Source organism: Lytechinus pictus, chromosome 10, assembly GCF_037042905.1.
Source record: "Lytechinus pictus isolate F3 Inbred chromosome 10, Lp3.0, whole genome shotgun sequence".
NCBI classification, from domain to species: domain Eukaryota; kingdom Metazoa; phylum Echinodermata; class Echinoidea; order Temnopleuroida; family Toxopneustidae; genus Lytechinus; species Lytechinus pictus.
The window spans coordinates 19564463-19570462 of NC_087254.1; positions in this window are offsets into that span (position 1 = coordinate 19564463).

Genomic DNA, 6000 nt, shown 5'->3' on the forward strand with positions numbered 1-6000 from the left:
GGCGTGGTTGAGAACACCAATAGTTGATGCAATTTAATGTATACAATTCTATATTTTTTGTTATTTAAGATTTATATTTATATTTTATTTCTGACCATTGCAAGCGCTGTGATACGTTTTGTGCATAGCGCATATAAATAACCGTTTTTATTATTATTATGTCGAATATCAGTTTGATGTCCCTCCTAGATCAAACATCCGTTTGGCGCCCCGCTATGTCGAACATCAATCCGGTGCCCTCTCTATCAAGCATGAATTCTACGTCCCCTAATTCAAACATGAATTCAGCACCTATGTTGAACATCTATTTGGTGCCCTTTATGTCGAACATCCGTTTGACGTTCCCCCTTCTAGATCGAACATCCTCTCGGTGCCCCTATGTAGAACACCAATTCGCCCCCCCCCACTAGGTCAAAGAATAATTCGGCGCCCCCTATGTCGAACATCAATTTGGCACCCTCTATGTCGAATATCAGTTTGATGTCCCCCCCCCCTAGATCAAACATCCATTTGGCAACCCCGCCCCCCAATGTCAGACATACATTTGGCGTCCCTTTTGAACATCAACTCGGCATCTCTAGGTAAAACATCGATTCGAAGCCCACCCAAAGGTTGAACATCATTTCGGCGCCCCCTTTGTCGAACATCAATTTGGCACCTTCTATGTCGAATATCAATTTGGCACCCCCTTATGTCGAATATCAATTCTGTGCCCTCCCCTATGTCCAAAATCAATTCGCACCCCCTATGTCGAACATCAATTTGGCACCCTCTATGTCGAATATCAATTCTGCGCCCTCCCCTATGTCCAAAATCAATTCGCACAACCCTATGTTGAACATCGATTCGTTACCCTTTATGTCGACCATGAATTTGACATTCCCCCCCCCCCTAGATCGAACATCCATTCTGCACCCCTATGTCGAACATCAATTCGGCGCACTCTACCATCCGAACAACACCGACCATATCTTCTTTCAAACGACAACTCAAGTCACATCTTTTTCCAATCATTTAGTTTTCGATTTTCATTTATTTGATATGTATTTGTTTTGATGATTTTTGCTATCACTGTTTGGTTTGACTTGGCTAGCCCATCTGGGGCCTGATGGCCTGAAGTGCTATACTAGAGCTTCTGTGAATTATGTGCTGACCGGGCTTGTCCCTTAAATTGTTGGTGAACGAAGCAGCAAGCAAGAGGCCACCAAGCCTCATCTGGCGTAGTTGAGAACACCAATAGTTGATGCAATTTAATGTATACAATTCTATATTTTTTGTTATTTAAGATTTATATTTATATTTTATTTCTGACCATTGCAAGCGCTGTGATACGTTTTGTGCATAGCGCATATAAATAACCGTTTTTATTATTATTATGTCGAATATCAGTTTGATGTACCTCCTAGATCAAACATCCGTTTGGCGCCCCGCTATGTCGAACATCAATCCGGTGCCCTCTCTGTCAAACATGAATTCTACGCCCCCTAAGTCAAACATGAATTCAGCACCTATGTTGAACATCTATTTGGTGCCCTTTATGTCGAACATCCGTTTGACGTTCCCCCTTCTAGATCGAACATCCTCTCGGTGCCCCTATGTAGAACACCAATTCGCCCCCCCCCCCACTAGGTCAAAGAATAATTCGGCGCCCCCTATGTCGAACATCAATTTGGCACCCTCTATGTCGAATATCAGTTTGATGTCCCCCCCCCCCTAGATCAAACATCCATTTGGCAACCCCGCCCCCCAATGTCAGACATACATTTGGCGTCCCTTTTGAACATCAACTCGGCATCTCTAGGTAAAACATCGATTCGAAGCCCACCCAAAGGTTGAACATCATTTCGGCGCCCCCTTTGTCGAACATCAATTTGGCACCTCCTATGTCGAATATCAATTTGGCACCCCCTTATGTCGAAAATCAATTCTGTGCCCTCCCCTATGTCCAAAATCAATTCGCACCCCCTATGTCGAACATCAATTTGGCACCCTCTATGTCGAATATCAATTCTGCGCCCTCCCCTATGTCCAAAATCAATTCGCACAACCCTATGTTGAACATCGATTCGTTACCCTTTATGTCGACCATGAATTTGACATTCCCCCCCCCCCTAGATCGAACATCCATTCTGCACCCCTATGTCGAACATCAATTCGGCGCACTCTACCATCCGAACAACACCGACCATATCTTCTTTCAAACGACAACTCAAGTCACATCTTTTTCCAATCATTTAGTTTTCGATTTTCATTTATTTGATATGTATTTGTTTTGATGATTTTTGCTATCACTGTTTGGTTTGACTTGGCTAGCCCATCTGGGGCCTGATGGCCTGAAGTGCTATACTAGAGCTTCTGTGAATTATGTGCTGACCGGGCTTGTCCCTTAAATTGTTGGTGAACGAAGCAGCAAGCAAGAGGCCACCAAGCCTCATCTGGCGTAGTTGAGAACACCAATAGTTGATGCAATTTAATGTATACAATTCTATATTTTTTGTTATTTAAGATTTATATTTATATTTTATTTCTGACCATTGCAAGCGCTGTGATACGTTTTGTGCATAGCGCATATAAATAACCGTTTTTATTATTATTATGTCGAATATCAGTTTGATGTACCTCCTAGATCAAACATCCGTTTGGCGCCCCGCTATGTCGAACATCAATCCGGTGCCCTCTCTGTCAAACATGAATTCTACGCCCCCTAAGTCAAACATGAATTCAGCACCTATGTTGAACATCTATTTGGTGCCCTTTATGTCGAACATCCGTTTGACGTTCCCCTTCTAGATCGATCATCCTCTCGGTGCCCCTATGTAGAACATCAATTCGCCCCCCCCCCCACTAGGTCAAAGAATAATTCGGCGCCCCCTATGTCGAACATCAATTTGGCACCCTCTATGTCGAATATCAGTTTGATGTCCCCCCCCCCCTAGATCAAACATCCGTTCCGCGCCCCCGCCCTCCAATGTCAAACATAAATTTTGCGTCCCTTTTGAACATCAACTCGGCATCTCTAGGTAAAACATCGATTCGAAGCCCACCCCAAGGTTGAACATCATTTCGGCGCCCCCTTTGTCGAACATCAATTTGGAACCCTCTATGTCGAATATCAATTTGGCACCCCCGATGTCGAACATCCGTTTGACGTTCCCCCTTCTAGATCGAACATCCTCTTGGTGCCCCTATGTAGAACATCAATTCGCCCCCCCCCCCACTAGGTCAAAGAATAATTCGGCGCCCCCTATATCAAACATCAATTTGGCACCCTCTATGTCGAATATCAGTTTGATGTCCCCCCCCCCTAGATCATCCCCTTTGAACATCATTTCGGCATCTCTAGGTAAAAAACTTCAATTCGGCGCCCCCCTTTGTCGAACATCAATTCTGCGCCCCCTATGTCAAACATCAATTTGTGCCTTTTATGTCGAACATCCGTTTGACGTCCCCCCCTTCTAGATCGAACATCCTCTCGGTGCCCCTATGTAGAACATCAAGTTGGCACAGTCTATGTCGAATATCAGTTTGATGTCCCCCCCCCTTCAAACATTCGTTCGGCGCCCCCCGCCCCCAATGTCAAACAATAATTCGGCGTCTCTTTTGAATATCATTTCGGCATCTCTAGGTTAAACATCAATTCGGAGCCTCCCTTTGTCGAACATCAATTCTGCGCCCCCTATGTCAAACATCAATTTGGCACCCTTTATGTCGAATATCAATTTTGCACCCCCTATGTCGAATTTCAATTCTGCGCCCTCCCCTATGTCCAAAATCGATTCGCACCCCCCTATGTTGAACATCGATTCGGCACCCCTTATGTCGACCATGAATTTGACATCCCCCCTAGATCGAACATCCATTCTGCACCCCTATGTCGAATATCAATTCGGCGCCCTCTACCATCCGAACATCACCGACCATATCTTCTTTCAAACGACAACTCAAGTCGCATCTTTTTCCAATTATCTAGTTTTCGATTTTCATTTATTTGATATGTATGTGCTGACCGGGCTTGTCCCTTAAATTGTTGGTGAACGAAGCAGCAAGCAAGAGGACACCAATAGCTGATGCAATTAAATGTATACAATTCTATACTTTTTGTTATTTAAGATTTATATTTATATTTTATTTCTGACCATTGCAAGCGCTGTGACACTTTTTGTGTATAGCACATATAAATACCCGTTTTTATTATTATGTTGAATATAAGTTCGGCGCCCCGCTATGTCGAACATCAATCCGGTGCCCCCTATGTCAAACATGAATTCTGCGCCCCCTAAGTCAAACATATAATCAGCACCTCCTATGTGGTGCCCTCTATGTCGAACATCCGTTTGACGTCCCCCCCCCCCCCTCTGGATCGAACATCCATTCGGCGCCCCTAAGTAGAACATCAATTCGCCCCCCCCCCCACTAGGTCAAAGAATAATTCGGCTCCCCCTATGTCGAATATGAATTCAGCACCCCCATGTCGAACATGAATTTGGTGCCTTCTACGTCGAACATCAACATGATGTCCCTCCTATAAATTTAGATATTATTTGTTGTTTAGCACTTCATGCCATCCAAGTAGAGAAATTTTCATTGAACATATGAACAGACACGAATGGAAGGAAGGGGAAAGACCTTTCAAACTTCGAGCCTGTAGTGATGAGGTACTTGTAGAGAAGCAAGACAACTTATTAACAAGAATCCCGGAATGGCGTTTGTCCCGCCCTCCTGTGTCGTTTTGTGCTCATCGTATAATTAGAAAAAAGGATATGCTAACGGCCGAGATGAAAGCTATTGTTCTAGAAAGAATTGGAATTGTGTGGAAAGGTTATTTACATATATATACTGATGGATCCAAACAGGAAAACTTTAGAACGGGGGCAGCATTTTATGTTCCTCAATATAAAATAAAAAAGTATTTCAGGTTATCCAATGTAAGTATCATGAGAGCGGAACTCCTGGCCATTTTAATGGCACTTGAGTGGTTAGACTCCTTTGATAAACCATGTTCAGTTGTAATTTTTTGCGACTCTTTGTCAGCACTGAATGTGATTGATTCATATTTCATTAAATGCTCCATTGTTAATGAAATTTTATTTAAAATTCATAAACTCAGTTTGAAAGATATCTGTATTAATTTTGAATGGATTCCCTCACATTGTGATGTTAACGGCAATGAGATCGTCGATAAAGCTGCCAAGAAAGGAGCCGCGAAAAATTTTGTAGACATCGTTTTACCAAACACTATAAATGAACTCACATGCTCACGCATGACATTTTATAAAAGTGTCTGGCAAGCAGATTGGAATGCGTCTAGAAATGGTATTCATGATAATGTTTTTAAGCAGGCATATAGAAAAGGTTTTTCTCGGAAAGAGGAATGCCTCATTCATCAAATCACAGTAGGTAAGTGCAAATTAAACTATTATATGTTTCAAATTAAACAGCACTCTTCCGGCCTCTGTGAGGTGTGCAAAGAATTTGAGACTATTGAACATTATGTTTCATTTTGTTCAAAATATGTAAAGGAAAGACGCATTATGTTTAATAAACTTAAGATGAATGACCCGAATCTTAAACAATTGTTAAATAATCCCGATTATACACGGGAACTACTATGTTTTATATATGCCACTAACCGTTTTTACAGTTAGGTGTGTGTCCTTATTTTAAGAAATTCTATAAATATATAACTAGTAGCCGATTGGTTAGCTGGTGTGCCCTTTTTCACGAACAATCATTTAGCACGCGCGATATTTAATTTCTCTATTTGTATTGAAGTGTTATTCCTAGAAGATGTTTAATCTTGTAGGACCTACTAATATAATAGGTGGATGGGTGACTAATCTATATTAATGTGTCATATAATCGTCACCAATGGTTTAACGTCGTATGGACCGCCTTTGCCGACGACGTCCTACTTACGAAAGTGACTGGCGCGTATAATCTGGAGAGATTGAAGAGCGCCATCATATTCAACAACAACAACAACAACCTCCTAGATCAAAC